This window comes from Dipodomys spectabilis, unplaced genomic scaffold, assembly GCF_019054845.1.
Source record: "Dipodomys spectabilis isolate Male_0828 unplaced genomic scaffold, ASM1905484v1 ptg000228l, whole genome shotgun sequence".
Taxonomy (NCBI): Eukaryota; Metazoa; Chordata; class Mammalia; order Rodentia; family Heteromyidae; genus Dipodomys; species Dipodomys spectabilis.
Genome location: NW_024870905.1, coordinates 8,657,501 through 8,670,652, shown reverse-complemented (window position 1 = coordinate 8,670,652; position 13,152 = coordinate 8,657,501). Strand labels below are relative to the sequence as shown.

Below are 13,152 nucleotides of genomic sequence, written 5' to 3'. Positions count from 1 at the left end.
GAGTAAGGAAAGTGGACCTTTGGAAAGCTTTACAGATTGCAAAATCTCAGAGCTGGACATTATAGGATGTATAGAAGTTTCTTAATAGAAAACAAAAAAGGAACATTTAAGTAAACATAAGTTAAATTTTCATAGGCCAAACATATGTAAGATTTAAAAATATGTGTTTTAAAAGCCCAGAGTAATCTGATATGACTCAGTTGAGACAACTAAAAGTAAAAAGTAAAAGAAGCATTTAACATGCAAAAGGAAAGGGGAAAGGAGCTTAGATGTTATGATAGGAAGCTAGACTTCATTCTGAAAATACAGGAGACATTGATATTTTTTGAATAAAGAGCAGTTGACAAGAACAGATCAATATTTTATAAATTAAAATATGATCATGTGAAAGCTAGATTATTAGAGAATTGAGACAGAATGATCAGATACAAAATAGCTAAAAAAGGAAATTTCCAAAATTATCAGATCTATAGATTATAAACCCTGATTCCCTTCCACTTAGGTAATATTATTTTATGTACTTTAAAAAAGAAAAGAGTATGTATTTTAAATACTCTATAAGGGAGGACATGTACTAATTAATTCATTTCCCTACTTACTCCAAATCAGTGAAGTTTTACTATGTACATCTTTGACTTAATCTGCATTTCCAGTCTTGAAATTTTGTACCAATGTCACTAAAATTACTTCCACACTTTATCTCAGGATACGTTGCAAGGGGGGAAAATAAACTTGCTACACATTAAATATGACCCAATAAAGTAACTGCCATAGGGTTTTCATTTTTATTCTTATCATTACAAGTTCTTCCTGTAATTCGCTGCAACTTTTTTCATTATACTGGAGTATCTTTGAAAGGTCTATAATTACTTTCTTCTGTTCCTCAATCTCTTCATTTAGTTTCTTGTTTTGGGAGAAATACTCTCTAATCTGAAAAGTTAAAGTGTCATATCATATTTTTCAACTATTACTATATACCTTTAAAACAAGTGGCTGATGTATATCATGATTGCATGCCAAAATTTATTTTAAATCCCCCTTTTCCTTTTTTTAATTAAAAGAATTATACTTTCTTAAATGGCAGATGTAAAGAAGTAATACTTCCCCTTGGATAGCAGGTATTTGTACTATGTCCAATGTTACAGGCAAAACAGATTTGGGTACTGTTGGTATTATTTTTGACAAACAAAACCCATTCACCACAGATTAGTTCAGAAACTCCCTCTGGGCTAAGAAAATCCTAAGAAAATGATTAAGATTAAGAAATCATTTTAAAATTAATGTACAACAATATCAATGGAACAAATATTTTATTCCTGAAAGTCTACTCAAGCATTAGGTAAAATATCCAAAAGGAAGAATAATCAAAACATATTAGTGTTAACTTTAAAGACAAATGAACTTCTTTTTTATAAGTTTTTATTGTGAAAAATACTATACAGAGGGGTTACAGTTACATGAGCAAGTTAATGAGTACATTTCTTATCAAGCATTGTTGCCTCCTCCTTTGTTTTTACAAATGAATTTCTTTTCAAAATAATCGCCTTCCTATTTCAATGTTGCTCAGACTGGTATTAAACTGTGTTTAGATTCTTGTGTAGACATATGATGAAAGACAACCTATCAATATCATAGCTTAAAATTTACTGAGATAATGCACCAAATGTATAACTTAACTCAAATAATGTTGCCACTATTTTAACTTGCAGTCTTCCTACTAACTGTGGTAGACTAATTCTCTTTTATTTTTAGCCTGTAATATAGAACAGAAGATGATTTGGTATAACCAAATCCACAGTCCAGCTATAATCAATTCTTTTTTTTTTTTTTTTGGTCGGTCGTGGAGCTTGAACTCTGGGCTTGGGCACTTGTCCCTCAGCTCTTCAGCTCAAGGTGAGCGCTTGAGACAGCACCACTTCCAGTCCAGCTATAATCAAATAAGGACCTAATTTTTTCAAGATCACCTGACTTCAGTTGAACAGTCACCATTTCTTTCTCCGTGGGGGGGCAATACAAACAATTCTAGGGCAAACTAATTCTTTTATGTATTTTCTTTTGGATAAAGATACTCCAAGGTAAATTGGCTGGCTTTAAGACCAGCATATTTACAAGGAATAGATGTTACAAGGATATTACACTTAATATAACTGTCAGAAAGTAAAACAAAATAGTAAAAATTAATCAAAGTAAAAGTAATAAAATCAGTCCAAGAGTCCCAATATACAAAATAATGGAAGTTTCCAAAGGAAACATTTCAAAAAAATCAACAAAGTAACAACATAAAGAAATTTCCTGCTGGGGCTGGTGGCCCATTCACACCTGTAATTCTAGCTATTCAGAAGGCTGAGATCTGAGGATCATGGTTCAAAGCCAGCTTGGGCAGGAAAGTCCGATAAGACTCTTATCTCCAATAAACCACTAGGAAACCGGAAGTGATGTTGTGGCTCACGTGGTACAGAGCTCACCTTGAGCTGAAGAGCTGAAGGACAGCACCCAAGCCCAGAGTTCAAGCCCCACAACCGACCAAAAAGAAAGAAAGAAAGAAATTTCCCTGAAATGAAATAACTGAATCTCTTAAATTGAAAGAAGATAATAAACAATTCATGCTGGACACATTACCATGAAATTTCATATACTGAGAACAAAGAATATATTTATAGTGTCCTTAAAGTACAAAAATACATAAATACTTTTATTTCATCATATATTATAAGGTACGATTAGGAAAATATTTGCTTATGATTTCAGACTTGATGGATACTGTTAAACTTCCAGAGGATATTAGGAATCACATGCCACTGACCACCTTCTTGCTGTTAGCAGCTACCCTAAGACCCTGTGGTCTCTCTCACAGTCACTTTTCACAACAGTAAGGCTACCACCTTTAAGTTACAAAGCCAGATTCACAAGGCTGAATCAACTTTGCCTATAGAAGTATAAGCTTCTGACACTCCACTTTCCTGCTTGGATAGCCCTCCTACTCATTTCCCACTAAAGGATAAGCTTATTTCCCAAATCAACAAAAAGGAGCAGCTTTAACTACTAGCAAAGTTCTGGCAGCATTTACTTTATAAGCTCATTATTACCAATTGCTTTCTCAGGTCTTCATAATAAATAAAGCAATATTCTACCTTAACATTTCATAATCCCAAAATTATACATTAAAGGTATGATTTACCTTAAAGATCTAAAATCTGATCAAATGTCTTTTTGGAAAACATTAACCAAAACTTAGAATTTCTTTGAAAAATTTATCTTTGAGAGTTTGTGAGTTTAGAAATCATTTAAAATATTTTAAGTAAGATTCTGAAAAGCAGGAGTACAGGTAGAAAATGAAATAACATCCCTCAAGCCATAGCATTCCTTCTAAAACTACACATAATAGAAATGTAAGTCATTTTCATTTTATATACAAAGAAAGAAATTATGAAATGAGATGACATAGGATGGGAGAAAACAAATGTCTAGGCAACTATTAAATGACTTAAAGTCTTTCATTATTACTTAATTTTTGTTTATTATTATTTCACTTAAAGCATAATCACACAGAAATTAAAAAAAAATAGATAAGGGCTCAAGTGGTAGACCACCTGCCTACCTGCCTCACAAATTCAAGAACCTGAGTTCAAACCCCAATACTACAAAAAAGAAAAAGAGTGATGAGGTCAGAGCCCTCATGATCCAATCATATTACCGTAATATCACCAGCCAGTGACCAAACTTCCAAAACACGAACCTTTTGAGGGACACTTCATATCTAATCCATAACGAAGACATGTTAAGGCATTAAAGATTAGAACTGCTTGGGCTGGGAATGTGGCTTAGTGGTAGAGTACTTGTCTAGCATGAATGAAGCCCTGGGTTTGATTTCTCAGTACCATATACACAGAAAATGCCAGGAGTGGCACTGTGGCTCAAGTGATAAGAAGGCTAGCCTTGAGCAAAAGAAGGCCTTGAGTTCAAGCCTCAGGACTGGCCAAAAAAAAAAAGAGACAGAGAGACTGGTACTGCTTGTTGGAATAAGTAATTAGTACTTAAAATTATCTCGTGATGCTTATTATAATATAAAATTTGAGTGAAATACAATGTGTCAAAATATTAATAACAACAAACTAAACTTAAGGAAAAACTTTGCTTTGGAGGGCTAATTAGAATAGTATATGTGTGAAATTCTTAGAAAAGGCATCTTAAAATTCCTCTAACCTTTGCATCAGTCTCTTTTTCAACATTATGACAGAGAATTATCTACCTTCTTTGATTTTTCCCATGGTAAGGAATTTATTTGTTCTCCATAGATGACTATTATTTCATTGTTAGAAAGACTGTAGTTATTAGGAGCTTAATCAGACTTCTTGGTTTCATTCCTAATCATTATGTCAAGCAAAAAAGAAAAGAAAAGAAACCTGCACTATAGTTTCTATAAAAGCCCTTCAAGTATATTTATAATGCAAAATAACATTTGAACACATTGAAATTTAGCAAATGTGTATATTCAAGCAGTAGTTCAAGAAAACTAAGTTTTTAGAATAACATACACAGAATATCATACTAGAAAAAGCGAGAAAATGTAATTTAAAACTGCAGCTTAAGATATAGACATTTCTAGGAGCCAGTGGCTCATGCCTGTAATCTTAGCTACTCAGGAGTCTGAGATTTGAAGATCACAGTTTGAAGCCAGCCTGGCAAGGAAAAAATCTGTGAGACTATATTCCAATTATTATGCAAAGGCCAGTGGAGCCATGCCTCAAGTGGTAGATCACTAGCCTTGAGAGAAATATTTTAGGGACAGTGCCAACGCCCTGAGTTCAAGCACAAAGACTGGCCCAAAAAATATATATAGCCAGGCACCAGTGGCACACACCTGTAATCCTAGCTACTCAGGAGGCTAAAATCTGAGGATCACAGTTCTCAGCCAGCCCTGGCAGGAAAGTCCGTGAGACTCTTATGTCCAATAAACCACTCAGAAAACTGGAAGTGGTGCTGTGGCTCAAGTGGTACAGAGCTCACCTTGAGCTGAAGAGCTAAGGGACAGCACCCAAGCCCAGCGTTCAAGCCCCACGACTGACCAAGAAAGAAAGAAAGAAAGAAAGAAAGAAAGAAAGAAAGAAAGAAAGAAAGAAAGAAAGAAAGAAAGAAAGAAAGAAAGAAAGAAAGAAAGAAAGAAAGAAAGAAAGAAAGAAAGAAAGAAATATATACATATATATGTATATATATAAAACATGACTTGGTCTAGAGGTGAAGCTCATTGGTAGAGCACATAGTTAGCATGTATGAGGGCCTAGACACTATCTCCAGCACCAAATCAAAACTAAAGAAATTATGTATTATGGGTAAAAGCAATCACAATTAAAAAATAATAGTTTAAAATTTTTCCAACTTCAGCCAGCCATGGTTGTAATCCCAGCATACTGGAGAGATTATCTGGAGGGCTGCCAATGAGGCCAGCCCAGGGCAAAAAGTTAATAAGACCCCCTGTGCATCAAATAAGCCAGAAGACAAACCTGTAATCATACCTACTCAGAGGCATAAGTAAAAGGATGCAAATCTAAGGCCCATTATAGGGTTAAAAGTATGAGACCCTATCTAAAAAGTAAGTAAAGCATGAAAGAGCTGGAGATATGACTCAATACTAAAGCAGATTGCACAGTAGCAAGTAGCCTTGTGTTCAGACCCAGTACCTCAAAAAAAAGTGTTTTAAAACTTTATTTTTTAATATACTATCTTTATGATTTTTCCATACTAGAAAAATTACAGCCCTATTTCAGTTGTATTTCTCTTTAAATTATGTATTGTAAGTTATTTTATGAGTTTTTATTGCCACTGTATACAGAAAATTATCTATTTGTCATAAATAGAAACTAAGATTAAAAATGAACACATTAACTCTAATAACCTACCAACCTATTGTCATGTAATATAGAATGGGTATTATTAATTTTATTCTCTGTGGAAAAAAATGGCTTTAAATGTCTACTGAGTTGATTTCTGGAAATATGTTAAAGAATTGTAAACTTCTTAAAGGTTTTCATACAGTTTTCGAGATTAAAAAAAACCTTTGAAATGAAGAGGGTTGGAACAGTAGGTGTTCCAGAGATTCTAACTCTGCCACTTATGAGATACTGTGTCCTTATCCTCATTAAGCCTCAGTTTTCATATCTATAAAATGGAGATTTTAAAAAGTAGCTGCCTAACACGATGTAAGATTTATGAAATTAAACTATTCAATGCTCACAAGCAGTGAGTCATACTCATGTTTAACACCGCTTCTACTTTTACTTATGCAGTTTAAGTTCAAATATTATCTCCCCATGTGGCCTACAAATCAAGATTATAAAAACCAATGTATTCCATTAATAAATAGAATGCAAAATGCATTACTATATTTACCACATAGTATATAGCTACATTACTGAATTGCTTAGATACTTCAAAATCCAAAGAGCATTTCCATATTCTCCTATAAGAGGGAAGTATACTTACATTTTATGAAGTTCTTTACCTCCAATCTACCATTGACATTAATAGAAACTATATCTAAAACACAATATATTCACACTCATAAAACCTCTCATATTAATTTTTGTAAGTTTACCAGAAAATACTTACAAAGCCAGTTTTGCAAAACTCTCTTTTGCATTAAGCTTTTCTCGCTCATATGCACCTTCAACTTCTTTGAATTCATTCTTGATCATTTCCAAATCAGCAACAGCTTCTGCTTGGCTGGTCTTTTCTACTTGTAATGTTCCTTCAAGGTCTCTAATCCGTAACTACAAGATGACAAAGAAAAAATTTAAAATGCTAAGAAATGGTAGCCCCACAGTTAAAAATACTTTATCAACAGCAAATTGTGATTTACACACACAATTCTTTACCATATACAGAATATACAAGGAGCTCAAGAAACTAAACCCTCTAATTAATAAATGAGCAAAGGAGCTAAATTAAGATTTCAGAGAAGTGTAAAAATAGCCAATAAACACATGAGCTCAACATCTCTGGCCTTAAATGAAATGTAAATAAAAACAATGAAATTCCATCTCACCCTAGTTAGAAAGACCATCATCAAGAAAACAAGCAACAACAGATGCTGGCACAGAAGTAGAGGAGCAGGAACCATAATATATTGTTGGTGGGGATGTAAATTGGTATAATCACTGTGGAAACTAGTTTGGAGATTGAACTACTCTTTGGAGATTCAACAACTACTCTCAGGCTTTTATCCAAAAGATCACAGGATATGGTAAAGCCACTGGCTACCATGTTCATTGCTACACTATTTAGCATAGCCGAGATATGAAAAAAGCCTAGATACCCTTCAATGGACAAATAGATCAAGAAAATACAGCATATAAACAAAACAGAATTTTTACTCATCTAGTAAGAAGAATGATATAATATCATCTGCAAAGAAATGGATTAATCTGGGGGGAAAAATCTATATTTAAAGAAATGAGTTGCTGGGCACCAGTGGCTCACACCTGTAATACTAGCTACTCAGGAGACTGAGATCTGAGGATCGCAGTTCAAAGCCAGCGCTGGCAGGAACATCCATGAGACTCTTATCTCCAATAAACCACCAGAAAACTGGGAGTGGCGCTGTGGCTCAAGCAGTAGAGCGCTTGCCTTGAGCTGAAGAGCGCAGGGACAGCGCTCAGGCTGAGTTCAAGCCCCATGACCGACCAAAAAAAAAAGAAAGAAAGAAATGAGTCAGGACCAGAGACAAGGATGCATGTTTTCTCTCATATATGGAAGTTAGATGTAATTTAAACATATAGTATATATTTATATGTGTAATTTATTATTTTTATTTATATAAAATTTATAGATATATAAATCTATGTGGGGTCATATGCATATGTACATAAATATATTAACCTAAGTATAGTATATTCAGGGGAGAATTCAAAGATGTAACTCCTTAGAACAACTCACAGCTTAAAAAAACAAAAATACTAGAAAGCTGGTACTTAAAGAGTATAGTGGGGAGACAAGGAGAGGGAGAGAAATGAATGAAGAGATGAAGCAAGGGAGAGGGAATGTAATTACAATATTCAATGTATATTCTATGAAACTAGGAAAATTGAGGGGACAGGTGGAGTTGGGAGGGATGGGGGAGAATGAGGAAAAGGAAGATATAGATCAAGAAGCACTGCACTCATATAATGACATTTTGAATTAAATTCCCTTTGTACAACTAAAGATAATAAAAAGTATAATTTGGAACTACAATAAAATAATTCTGTTTCTTTCCATGAAAAACAACTTTTACTATTCCTTGTCATACCTTCCCAACATTATTTCAAAACTCTTCCCTAAGTTCTGCCATGTCACATTGCACAGTATTCCCCCAAAATAACAAACACACTTAAGTGGATTTACCCTGCAGGGTCAGCAGATGTTTCTGTAAAGAAACAGAGACAAACATTTTGTGTTTCATGAGCCATAGGCTCTTGGTCTTAGCAAGCAGCTATGTGAAGAAATAGATTGGGTTGGCTAGCTTCCACTAAAACTTTATCTATAAAAACAGGCATATACACTTCCACTGGGTAGAGAACCAGGAGCGGGTTTGAACTGCAACTAATTGTATTATGCAACATTTTCTAGGAGTTCACTAATTCGTCATTTCCTTGCATTCTTCTGCTGTGTGTGTGTGTGTGTGTGTGTGTGTGTGTGTGTGTGTGTGTGTGTGTGTGTGTGTGTGTAAAATAAGGATTCTCAGAGAACATATGATCCCAGTTATTTTCTTCAGTGGAATCTGTAAAAAAACACTATAACTATTTCACTGTGGCATCAACTTTACCAATAGGAATAAAGGCACTGTTGCTGCCAGTAAAGGAATCTGGTGATACCTGTAACTCATTTCAGCTCTGGAAGAACTGAAGATTGAGGGGAAGCATGGGAGGCTCTGTGAAGGCAGGTCATGTATGATGGGGATCCAGGGCTGGGAGAGCAGTAGCTGTATATACATGAGCATGACTTTGATCCTTTGGAAGGTGGGACACCACTGGAGGTTTTATGTAGGTGAATAATATAATTGGGGTTTTGTTTTGAATAATCCTGTGAGAAACATAGTGAAGGTGAAGGATAGGAGGGATTAAACACAGTTAAACGGTTTTACGATGGTATCTGTATGAAACATAATATTCACGAAAAGACTAATATGTGTATTATTTGTATATATATATATACATATACATGTATATATATGTATATATTTTTCTTTTTGCTTATGTGGTGCTGAGGAATCGAACCCAGGGCCTCAGGCATGCAAGGCAAGCACTCTACCACTGAGCCACCTTCCCAATCCATTTTTTTTATATATGTACATTTATATCTACTATATACATGACACTGTAAATATTACATGGGAAGAAAGTTTAAATAAGATTCTTGTCTGTTTTCTCTTAGCTTAAATGCTGTAAGGGAAATTGGGGCTATTTCCTATATGTGTGTGTTTAATGCCTTTGTCTCTATATGTATATCTACATATATAAATAAAAATAAAAATATATGTCTACCAAAAATACAGTCTATAGGTTAAAATTAGTACACAGGCACTAGTCAAAATGCTGAGTTCTTTTTCAGAAATTCCTTCTCATTTTCTAAAACATAAAGAAAAGGATACTTCTCTTGGATTGCCACCATTTTAATTCTCCTCGTAGACTTAGTCTCTCTCTTTATTATGCTCCCACAATATTTTAGTATTATCTATTTCTGTCTGTGTATTTGTAGGCCTACATAGAGAGATGATAGGTAGATGATAGATAGATGATTGATTGATAGACAGAGATAATGAGTTATGAGCTCCAAATGAAGCTCATGGGGCTGGGAAGGTGGCTCAGTGGTAGAGCGCATGACTTGCATGCCAGAGGCCCTGGGTTTGATTCCTCAGCACCACATAAGCAAAAAGAAAAAAGCCAGAAGTGGCGCTGTGGCTCAAGTGGTAGAGCGCTAGCCTTGAGCTGAAGAGCTGAGGGACAGCGCCCAGGCCCAGAGTTCAGGCCCCATGACCGGACCCAAAAAAACAAACAAACAAATGAAGCTCATTTATCTTTTTACCTTCAGACTCATAGCTGGATGCAGTATTATTCACCTGCCATCCAAACTGTGTAAGAGGTTAAGACTGGCTGTAGTGCCAGGCCAACCAAGGCAGAAAACTCCCTAAGTCTCCTTCTTGGTGGAAAGGAAGCTGAATGCAGTGGTGCAATCCTGTATCCTAGCACCACGGGAAGCCCATAATAGGCAGACTGTGGCTCAGGCACATATCAAAATGGGAAGTAAGACCTTATCCTAAAGATAACCAGTGGAAAATAGCAGGCACAAATTCCCGAGTTCAAACCCCTACTTTAAACTCAAAAAATGAAAGGACAAAAATAAAAGGACACTCTCATCAGCAAATTTTACCAAGGGCCAAAAAGTAAGACGGTTTGCAAGCTTCTACAGTTTCAATGTTGACTATCCCAGGAAGGCACTATTAAGAGGTGCTAGAAATTTTAGGTCGATCTTAGGCTGCTGGGGAAAGAATGTCTTCAAAGGGACCTTGCCCTGCCATCTCTGTTATTCTACATCTTGGCTCATAAAGTGAGAAGTTTGTTCCACCATGCATTCCCACTATGATATGGTCCCAACAAATGAGGCCACTCAATCATGGAATGGAGCCCCCAGAACTACAAACCAACAAAATTCTTTGCAATTTTTAATTACTTCCCTCAGGTGTTTCCTCACACTGACAAAGGGCAGAATAATACCCAGGCAATATCTCACTCTGCCACTATAGCACAAATGCAGCCATAGATGACACAAAACTTCACAAAAATGGACAGTAGGTGAGACCTTCCCTGAAAGCTGCCATGCACCAACTCTTCAACTAATGTCTGTATCTCCAACTGTAACCTTATCCTAGATAAAACAGTGCATAACAAAACGTTACTCATTAACATACTGTTCTTAGAGTGCTGTGTTCCCAGCTGCTACAACTTAAATTCATGCCCAAAATATGTTTGGCATTTTACCTGAATTATTTTAGAATTAAATTTTGATTCCAAATGTGCTGCTCTTTCTGCTTCAATGCTTTCTTCTAATTTCCTCACTCTTAGAGTTGTTGTCTAAAAATAAATTGAACACAAACTTTTGTATTTAAAGTAGATATGGATCACTATATTTCAGGATTATAACCTACTATTTATATCATTTAAGCTGCAGTTTCAGAGAGAGAGAGAGAGAGAGAGAGAGAGAAAGAGAATTCTAAGGCTTGAAAACAAGGCCTTGAAGTGTTCCTTTTTTTCCCCCTCAAGACTGGCATTCTACCACTTGAGTCAACACCTCCACTTCTGCTTTTTGCTGGATAATTAGAGATAAAGGTTCTCTATGATTTGTCTGCACGGGCTGGTTTCAAACCTAAATCCTCAGATCCCAGACTGCTGATTAGCTACAATTACAGGCTTGAGCCACCAGTGCCTAGTCACAGCTCTTTAAGTCCCTAGTTAATATCTTTCTTTCTCTAGCCCTCATCTATCCATCTCTGATTCTTTTCAGTTTAAAGATAAGTAGGTTTTGTCTATTTGGTTTGGTTTTTTTGAGACAGAGTCTCACTATATATCTAGACAGGATCTCACTATGTAGCCTTAAACTCATGATCTTCTTGTCTCAGCCTCCCAAATGCTAAAACTATAAGCATACACACCCACATGTGGCATTTTTGGTTTTTTTAAATAGGGTCTCATTATGTTCCAGGCCCAGCTGGCCTGGAACTCACGATTCCCCTGCCTTGGCTTTCCAAGTGGTGGGATTATAGATACATGCTATTATGCCTAGCTGGTGTAAACAAAATTTAAATCCAGAAAGATAAGAATAGTACGTAAGAAAGTTTATATTTTAAAAGTAAAAATCTGAATTTATATCCTATATAAGCATATTATTTTCAAATAAGCATTTTAATAGAAGATGAAGCTAGTAAATATTCACAGATCAATCTGAAGATTCAAAACAATGAACTAGAAATGAAGAAATTGGAATGTTTGATAAAACTCAGGAGTTCCTATCTTTTAATGTGATAATGAGTGATACTTTCAAAACTTTATATTTCTAAAATATCAACTCAAATATTCAAGGATAAAATCATACCATGTCTGAGAGAGGATGTGTGTATTGCATATGTCTCAGTATATATGTATATGGAGTCAATTTGGGAGAGTTTGTGTCATTGATTAAATGTTGGGTAGTTTAATGCTTTTATACAAGATTTGCCTAATTACAGTATGCTTGATCACTGGTTGTTAATAATCATCAGCATCAGCATCAAACAGGGACATAAAGGTAGGTATTCATAGGATAATATTGGCCATAGCTCATAACTGTTATAGCAATAGGCATGTGGGGGTTCACTATAGTACTCTTGACTTTCATTTATGTTTGAAATTTCCATATGAATTTTAAAAAGAACAATAACAAAAACAAGGATATTAAGATTCAATGAAAAATGTGATGCTAGTACCATTGTTTACCCAATTACCAAAATTATATTTGATAATGATTTCATAACATTAAGGCCTTAAATTCATCTGTAGCACTTAAATACTCTCTATACTCACTTCTTTTCATCCTCTCAAAATATATTTTACATAGAAATGCTAGTTCTGTGGCATGTTATTAATTATTATATGAAAAGATAATTTCATTATCAGTTACAAGAATAGAATTAAAGCTATACAATTTTCTATACTAAAACATGACTCAAAAAGTTAACATGGCGGGGCTGGGAAGGTGGCTCAGTGGTAGAGCACTTGCCTTGCATGCCTGAGGCCCTGGGTTCAATTCCTCAGTACCACATAAGCAAAAAGAAAAAAAGCCAGAAGTGGCGCTGTGGCCCAAGTGGTAGAGCAGTAGCCTTGAGCTGAAGAGCTGAGGGACAGCACCCAGGCCCAGAGTTCAGGCCCCATGACCGGAACCCCCCCAAAAAAAATTAACATGGCAATCCTGAAAAACAAGAACAAAGTTGGAAGACACATTTCATAACTGCAAAAGTTACTAGAAAGTTACAATGATCTAAATATTGTGGTACTGGTCTAAGGATAAACATATAAATACATAGAAAAGAAACTACTGTCCAGAAATAAATTCAAGAACTGATGGTAAGCTGATTTTTTTTGTTGT

The 13,152-nt window shown here is 35.3% G+C and overlaps 1 pseudogene; it reads right to left on the bottom strand.

Annotated features, from left to right (window-relative positions):
* LOC122123402 overlaps positions 1–13,152 on the bottom strand; it is a 94,843-nt pseudogene that overhangs the window by 64,317 nt on the left and 17,374 nt on the right.